The sequence below is a fragment of the Rutidosis leptorrhynchoides genome, chromosome 2 (assembly GCF_046630445.1).
Source record: "Rutidosis leptorrhynchoides isolate AG116_Rl617_1_P2 chromosome 2, CSIRO_AGI_Rlap_v1, whole genome shotgun sequence".
Lineage (NCBI taxonomy): Eukaryota > Viridiplantae > Streptophyta > Magnoliopsida > Asterales > Asteraceae > Rutidosis > Rutidosis leptorrhynchoides.
The window spans coordinates 7,497,936-7,507,397 of NC_092334.1; the positions used below are offsets into that span (position 1 = coordinate 7,497,936).

The 9,462-nt window shown below is 32.2% G+C and overlaps 1 long non-coding RNA gene across 3 annotated transcripts; it reads left to right on the plus strand.

Moving 5' to 3' along the window:
• Positions 1-7,070: 7,070 nt before the first annotated feature.
• On the plus strand, positions 7,071-9,064 carry LOC139890520 (uncharacterized). 3 transcript variants are annotated; one of them, XR_011773352.1, is made up of 5 exons: positions 7,071-7,122; positions 7,196-7,326; positions 7,417-7,525; positions 7,734-7,845; positions 8,799-9,064. It is a non-coding gene; the product is annotated as an uncharacterized lncRNA (long non-coding RNA). The 3 variants fall into 3 exon arrangements; XR_011773354.1 differs by having other exon boundaries at positions 7,196-7,311; XR_011773353.1 differs by lacking the exon at positions 8,799-9,064 and adding an exon at positions 8,520-8,562.
• The last annotated feature ends 398 nt before the right edge of the window (positions 9,065-9,462 follow it).

The following is a 9,462-nucleotide window of genomic DNA, read 5'->3' on the forward strand; positions in this document are numbered from 1 at the left end:
ACATCATATAACCAAACTTTAAGTTTGTCAATGCAAAAAAGGATCAAAGGCTAGAAACCTGGTAAATGATTTGCATCCCCCAACTCAAGCAATGATAACCTGAACTCGTTCACGACCAGTGTTGCATAAGAAAAAACCAGTTCAGGTGTTCGATGTGCTGTCAATATTCTAACCTGCATCAAACTTTATGCTTTAAAATAATGACGACACAGGCTAACTGTGATAAGGTAAATCATGAATTAGCGCTAAGAGTCATTTTCAACCGGAGAGTAAAACGGTTACACTTAGAATTTATGAGCTTGGTAAACATAGTTTAAGTACATGCAAGTATATTTCTAATGAATATAACCTCCCAAATCAAGATATTTATTAGATTAGATTATTAACACACTAATCATACAGACTTCAAAACACATGAAATCAGTGACTAACTGAAGCTTCAAGGCCATTGCATGTACATAACAAAATTTCATCATTTTATTGTAAGGGTCTACAAGACTCTTTTTCATAACTATATGGTAGAGCTGATTAATGCATATGACATAAGCAATATACATTGATGAAAATAGGATTATTACCGGATAGTGTAACATAGTAGAGATATGGTCGACAACACATAATTGGAAGTGTAAAAATCACTAAAAATTGGACCTATATTTCAATGTTAATGGAAATAATTAACCACTCAAAGAAAGAAATTATCAATCAATGAATATGTCAAATAATTAATACTAATGTCAACAACTAAATTGACAACAATACCTTATGATCAAGTTCTATGAGAATGTCTGTTTATACTAACATAAAATCTTTAAGTAAAAGAAGATGAGTACCAATACACCAGCAACTTGAAGCACACCGAATGCTCTTCAACTTCCTTTCTTACACATTTGATGAAGTAAACATATCTTGAGATCGTTAAGCAAGGCTATGTCTCTAAAATTGGGAATTCAACAATTATTTACAAAGGCATTTTATCAAACACCCGGAGTGCGTGTGATGAATACTTCAAAAACATTTTATCACTATGTCTAATAGAAGACTACAACTAAAATAAAAACAAACAGCCCTACAAAATACCAAACATGATGAATACTTGCAATTAACTTGTTTAGATCATAAATCACAATTTAATCATAATCTCTGTATGAATACAAATTGAAAACGCAAAATAAAAACAATCATAAATCCAAACTCAATCATAATCTCAATATGTATAATAATTCAAAAAACCAAATGATCGAAGCCTTAAATCAGAAATACTCACCCGTGATTAATGTCAGCTGATTTCTGCGATTGAATTGTGAATTTTTTTCTTGTGACTGCGACGTTAGGGTTTTGGTTAGATGGATGATAGGAAATAGCACAAAATCAGAGAACATATATGAAAAACCTAATGATCGAAGCCTTAAATCATAGATACTCACCTGCGATTAATGTAACCTGATTTCTGTGATTGCACTGTGAATTTGTTCACAATAGGGTTTTGGTTCGAAGAATGAGTGCAGTAGCTTTTTGTTTATGGAAATTTGTTTAGATAGAGAACCAATGTTTGATTTTAGGGGTAGAAAAAAATAGAATTGTGTAGAGGTATGAAAGAAAACCATGAAATCTATAAATAATATTTTACCCTTCCAGATCATTAAGAATAAGTTGTAGTTGCAATAGCCAACAATCCCCGAAACTTAGTAACTGAAAACAGTTGAGTGTAATGCTGCTATTCATTGAAACTCAAAAGGTTCCTATAAAGTTTTAGTCATTTCATTACTTCCACAATTAATCAACATTATTCACAAATCAAAAACATAACACGTCTTGATAAATTTCTTATCAACATATGACAACTACAATACAAAAACTGCACAAATTAAACTTTTACCTTTAAGACAAGAACTGCAGGGTTTGCTTTAATGGAAGCCCATCAAGAAGAATTCCATAGAAAACTGCAGGGTTTTCTTGGTGAAAGCCCACTTAGCCATTCATTGGAACTCCAATGCTTCCTATATACGCTTTTAATTTTATTAAATGATTCATGCCCATCTTGTCCAATTGGGTTGAATGTATTGATGCCACCGCCCACTTGTTAAGAACCTTCGGATTCATTTATCTACATTTCCTCTTCGTCTTTTCTTCCATCTTCATTTTCTCCATTTCTTCATTGATGCTAGTGATGCTACCATTCCAATTGTTGAGTTTTTTTATTGGAGATGGACCTAAAGCGCGAAAAAGAATCTTCAAAGCATTGTTAAGGTAATCATTTACAATCAAACATAGTAGAACAGAATTGAACAAAAAAAATGTGTTTGCCAACTCACTTGCTGGAAAAAACCATCACACTGGGACATCCAAAAACACACCTTTGCTTTAAATTCAACAAAAATTATTTAAATTCAACAAAAATTATTTCAACTATCAAAATGAGAGTCACTGATCTTTAAAAACAATTTTTAGAAAACTTCATTTAAATTATACTTGTTTGACCCAACGATACAAAATGTGCACAACAATTGCAAGATTTATCGGAAACAGCTAGGCATAAAGGATCATAAAGCTTAGATTTAAAAAAGTACTTTTTGTATTTGGAACTGTGACCAAGACATAATTATAGTAGATAAACAACATATTAGCTAAAGGCAAGCTTCTAACAAATCTGAAGTTATTAGTGGCAAGATTTAAATAGATATTACAGTTAGCCCTTTTCACACACATATATTTAATGAACCACTAAGCTTTTTTGTCCAGCGCATATAACTTCCACCATCAAGAAAAAGACATACTTGGGTCAAAATTATAAACACGTCACCAAAACCATGTAATTACTTTAAGAGAATTAAGGGTATATTCAAGTTGTAGAAGATTATTTATAGTTACTTTTTTTTCCTGGCCGTACTCGAAGCTAAATGACATAGTAAATCGACCAGAGTTGGCTACCCTTTTACGGGGTTTAGCATCAAACATAGACATTAGACTACAAATAACAGAACTGAAAATTTATATAAAAACATCAAATTTTCTTTAGGCAAATGGAAGGTAGGGACGGCATACCTCTGGTTCAAACGTTGATAAGTTCTTTCTTTGTTTCTTTTATTCTCTACTTGAACAGGTTTCTCTTTCTTATTGTTTAAGTTTCTCTTTCTTATTGTTTAACACTTAATCTGATTTTGTATTTAAACCTATGGATGCAACAATTTTTCATCTATAAGTTTCTCGAGAAAGACTATGGATAGCTAATTTAATTAGAAATTGAAACCTTAATTTACACCGTGTATTTTAATTTGCTGAAGGGGGTTTAGGGGTAACTTAGGGAGATTAATGTTAAGGATGTATTTATTACCTAAAACATACATAAATAAATAGGAAATGATCATTAAATATAATCTCGTAACTTTGAAAACTTGTGCCAGGATCCAAATATCAACTTAACTAATAAGAGTGGACTCAATTTAACATAAAACTGGAAAAGTAAGCAACTTTACCAAATTCTCTGCACCAAGTAAGTTTCCACGTTTTGCAAGATTGACAGCAAGCTCCAGGTTGTTTAACTGCAATAACATATATAAAATTTATACACAAAAAAAAGTAAAACTATCATATCATCCATTGATGGAAGCGTTTAGAAACTTACCTGTCCACTAACAAAGGGTACAATTGTTGATTCATTTACAGTAGCGAGTAACACCTGACCACGTCTATTAACAGCATAGAAACCCTCAAGTGAGGAAGCTTCCGATTTAAGGAAAATTGGACCCGGGCTAATCCTATTTCTATATACTGTAGTAGCGGTTTCAAGATCATATACAAATAGAAGTCCGAGCTTGGTGATGACATAAATCAAACCGTACTTGTGGGATATCTGAAAATTCAGAAATAAGTTTGTCAGATCTTATTGCAGCTCACTATCTCAAAGAAATCAACGATGATAAGTACCTGCATGGCAACTGGAAAATCATCCGCAAAGGCGGGAGGGAAAAAGAGATCTGCTTGTTTCTTGGTAAATGAAGGCTTCCCTGCACATTTAATTGCAATTTACATACAGCAATAGTAGAAGAGAATCAAATCCTCATAAGAAGACCAACAACAGAAGGATACAACATTTTTCAGGACTAAATAGAAATATAGAACTATAGAAGTAAGTCAAATAGACAACTGTATGCTGTAACAAATGAAAAGAAGAGTAGATAGAAGAGAACCTGGCTGGGCACCAAGTTCGATGACGTGTAGCTTTGATGTAACCTGTCCAGCATTAGAACTTTTTGTTGCAAAAGATATGAGAAATGAAGGATTCTCATTGCCTGGAACCTGTATGAGACATAACAGTATATGATAAATATTGATGGCATGAAGTGATCTATGATTTCCAAGTATGATATACTAAAAAATATATATATATATTCATACTTTCAAGGAGGCAAATGATGCTGCATGAGCTTCTAGAGCTTAACTTCGCTGCTGATCAACCGAAAAAAGCTGCATATTTCCTTTCGATAATTGAGGTCTCTGTAAAATTATAAAACAAACAGAAGTTATAGCAACCACAATCTACTGCAAACTACGTTTATAATGTATAAAAATACAAATCGTAGAATCAAAATCACAAATAAAGAAGATGAAGGACTACATTATTAAATATATATATATAAACTACTGAAGCATGTGACAAGTTTAATATTGACATGGCCAAAATCCAACGTGAAAATAGTATTAAGATTTCCTTTCTGAAGAATATGCCGTTAAACAGAGCGGGATATCTAAACCAATATACAGTATCAAGTCTACATATATCCCTAAAACAGAGCAGGCTATCTAAACCCACAAAACATAGAGAACACGGGTATCACTAAAATCAAATAACGTGGAGTGTAAGATGCTCTTTAATTTACAGGGTTGGCTGGCTATTTTTATATTCTTTTGCAACCGCCACATAAACCTTATCATTATCGACTACTACATGACGCGTTTCAGCAGCAATTTCATCCATAATTTCCATGATCTGTTAATCAACAACATGATACCTAATTTTCTGCTTAAACCTTCGTGCACCTTCTGATGATAGAGAACTAATTACAGCCATCTCAAACATAATAATATTCATATGCTATAATCTATGCATACATATATTGATAATTCACACATATATTTTCATGCTTTAGACACATGTGTGAATTATCAGTTAATAAGAATTCAAAACCCTAAAATTCGATCACACAATATAAAATCTGAAGGCCAAAAAAAACTTGAAAATGATCACGAAGACATAAAACAGATGTAATTGGAGAAGTGAAATCATTGATATCGAGAAAAAAAGTTAAAGAAGGCTGTAATTACTGAATGTCGCACCCTACACTTACGTATTTACCCAATCATTGATTCTTCAAAGAATGGATGTCTCAGCCGATGAATGCTTGTAACAATCAATATATAAAGATTTCGATTAGCTAATAAACAATCGGAGGAAATTACTGAAACCCTAAATCATGTACATATATTTATCGCAGATTTGTTCTATGAAAACTAATTTTCTTACACAATTCAAACTATTTTCTATCAATGGTGAAGCCTGCCCTAATAGTCAATAACAATAACTAAAAACTAACCCGTGAATTGCAATTGAAGAATAGTAAAACCATAAAATTAAAACGAAAATCAAAAAACCTAAAATAGTAGCCAAAATTAAGGATCGATAAATACAATGGGTCTTCTTCTTGTTTTACAGGCGCCAAACAGGATTAAGATTCGTGTGACACCTTACCATAACGACGTTGAAACATAGAAGATTCGTGTTACACCACATTGATAACAAATCAAATACCGTAACAAATAAACGAAATCAATCACTAAAAAACCAAAACAAATTCAACAGAATACAAGTATGTTATGATATGATTGGAAACCCTAACCTTTTGCTCTTCTATGCGTTGTTAGGGTTTGATACAATTATCAACTTAAATCTTTTAATGTATAGTACAGTAGTATAGTATTTATAATCTATCTACCAAAAATGTCCTTAAAAATAATTATGTAATCATTTTTAATTAATAAACAAAATTACGTTTCCTTATCTATAATGTTATTATTATCTAATTTAATTTATTTCCATTACTATATACACTAAATATGGACAACTACATTCAATCAGAACCAGACACTAAATATGGACAACTACATTCAATCAGAACCAGACACGTATCCAAAATACTGTTATACTGTAGCTACACTGTAGAGCTTATTTTTTTATTACTATATATGGACAACGACATCCAATCATTACTATATATACTAAAATATGGACAACCTTGTTATACTGTAGCTACACTGTAGAGCTCTTTTTTTTTTTTTTTCCCCTAACCCGTAATCTCCATCTTCTTCCAGATAAACCCCAAACTCTCTCTCTTCAACACCTCCACCATCTTTCCACAATCGATTACGCCAAAATTACACCGTATTACTCTATGGCATCACCACCAACAAATCCGTCGCGAAATTCCGAAAACCACCGTACACACTTTTACAGATCTTGCATTGAAAGCGTGTCTCCCCGCGGCTCAACGGTTAGGGTTCGTTCCAAATCTTCCTGAACGATTGTTTTTTTTTTTGAATGATAGTCATCTTGAACGCCTGTTGACAAACTAGGGTTTCAGTTTCAGGTTTGCTCTTTTTAGCATTAGCAATATACAGAATCTATTTACAGATAGAGTGAGTAAACAATTTTGAATTTACTTATTTGTTAGTAAGAATTTTTTTTCGTTATTGATTGCATTGCTGCAGCTATTTGACACATTTTATATGAAGAAAAATGGTGTTATTGAATATGATGAGTTTGTACGTTCGCTAAGCATCTGTCATCGTGATGCTCCCAAATCAAACAAACCTGATGGTGTTACACTCTGTTTTCAATTGTGTGTGTGTGTGTATATATATATATATATATATATATATATATATATATATATATATATATATATTAGTAAGAAAACACCTACTTTTTTTGTTGTTGCTGATATATTTAACTATTTTTAGACTCCATTCGAATATGTATAATAAGCATTATCATGATTATTATGCAAGGTGGGAAAGGATTTCATGGAGTGATGTCAAAAGATGTACATGATGCAAGTTTGCTAGGTTCGAGTTTAAAAAATGAACTTTTATATGAATTATCTTATATTCGTTTGACGATCACCCTGCTTTCGTGCAGGAACTACGACTAGGAAACGGTTTTGGAGACATTGCTTTAAAGTCATTTGAGATAAAACATAAATCGAATTTCCACATTCAATTACCTAACGGGTCAAAATGGCCACCTTGATAACAGTTTGGCCACTTCATGTCACTATCTTCTGACGTCAAAATATAATATTCAGCAATATAACTGTTGACAATCATCCCATTATAAATGATAATATGTGTGATATATAGGATGGGCATGCTCGACGACTTGGAGAATATGTCAAGACGATTAAATATCTGTAGCAGTCGAATTTATGATCATTGAAAGCTATTTTTGCTCAACTTTCTCTCTATATTGGTTAGTCAGTCCTTTCCTAAATATATTAAAAGCATTACCTTCTTGCAACCATAATATGACCTTATCATTTATTAGGGCATGCCATTAGCACAAGATTTATGGCAATCATCTTTGTTTGAGATATAAACTCTTTTACATCTTTGTTTCGCCACTAGGTATTTAATAAACTAAGTAACTCATCATTATTTGCCATTTTATGTTCTAACAGATTTACACCGAGTTGATTCATATACGTATAAGGTTTGGGCTAAGTGAGCCAAAGTGTTGCTGCTGGTTTGACATCGAAGTTCGATTGATGGCGTACACCTTATAATATTTCGGTAATTCAGTTAACTTTGGTAATTGCCATTTGCATTACCCACTTTAGTATAGATGAAACAAGTCTGTAAATGTAGCCTTTCAAGCCCATTGTTATGTTGATTAGAACATAGATAGATATTATATGATCATGTCCAGTGATTTGAGTTAAGTCAATTTGCAAGTGTTTATGCAAATGCTTATTGTGTCTGTTTTTTTGTGAGAATAGATTGAAACTGACCCATTTGGTCCTTACATGACTATGAATACCCATATGCGTTTTAGGTACAAACGAACGTCAACAACATTTAAAAAAAGGCTAAAATATACTTGTGGTATCATAGTAGTGACTCCAGGTTGTTTAGTTTCTGTTGGACTTACTAACATAACTTTGGAATACATTGTGATAAAAGTGTCAAATGAGACACTACATATTACTAAATGCATAGAGCATAGATTTTACATAAGCCCTAAGTTTCAAACTGTAGCTCCTAATAGTCGTAAAAAAAGTTCGACTATAAAGAAGTGGGAGAGCATACTTTGCAATGGAACAACTCGAACATATTATATCGGATTGTTATGAAACAAACCCGAATCCGTGTTGCAGTCATCAATAATATTGGTGGTTTCTATGAATTTTTTCATAGAAATTAGGAGTGGATCGTGTTAATAATATTTAAGTTTTTTGGTTAATCAGCAAGAGAAAGCAAATTGGCTATTGTGAGATGGTGATTCTACAAGTGCACAAAAGGTGTTCGCTGATATTTTTTCAAAGAAGACATATAAGTGGACTTTATATGAAATCCTCCCTATTTTTAAGAAAAGGTTGTTCAGAATGTTACAAAGAAAAAAGCTTTTGTGTTATATGTATGTATGATGCTATGTGAATCTTCAGTTTGAAATGCTTGATGAACGATGATTAAAGGATTGAGACAAATTTGCAAATTGTGATATATTATCCGTTATTAATGTGCAGGTGAAGCTCTTTGTATAGCTTCTGGCCAAAGGGGTATATTCGTTACGGTTGTTCTTAGTACTTAACTGCTACCACATTTATGTCACAGACAATCTCTGTTGTATCGTAAAACTGGTGATCCCACATTTTGGTTAAAGTTTATAGAAATTGTTGTTTTGGCCTACACCTGTTGGTGATGGTTCTGGACAGTTTTCCCTTGAAACAGGTAGGCTTTTGGATTTTGATATTTATTATTTGATATATATCGATATGTATACATGCCTTACTAAAAGTCTAAAACTAATTGCATTAGAAAATAGGAACTTATGTATACTCATTGCAATGTCAGGTTAACCATTTTTGAGTCATGGTGAGCATGTCATTAGTATCTAAGATACAAATATGTGTAGCAAGAAAACATTTTGTACATAACTAAACTGTTAGGCTATAAATGTTTACGCTTTATGCTTCAGATACAACAACTACAAACATCTGCCGCGAAGCGCGGACCTCTTCACTAGTTGTATATCTATATATAGTCTAATGACATCATCATTAAGTTAAATTATCTTTTATTTTTCATAATGATGATGTCATAATTATATATTAATTTAATTAAAAATTAATACAAAATCTTTTATAAAAGGAAATATTAATCTCTCATAAATTGTAATTTTATTTTTCT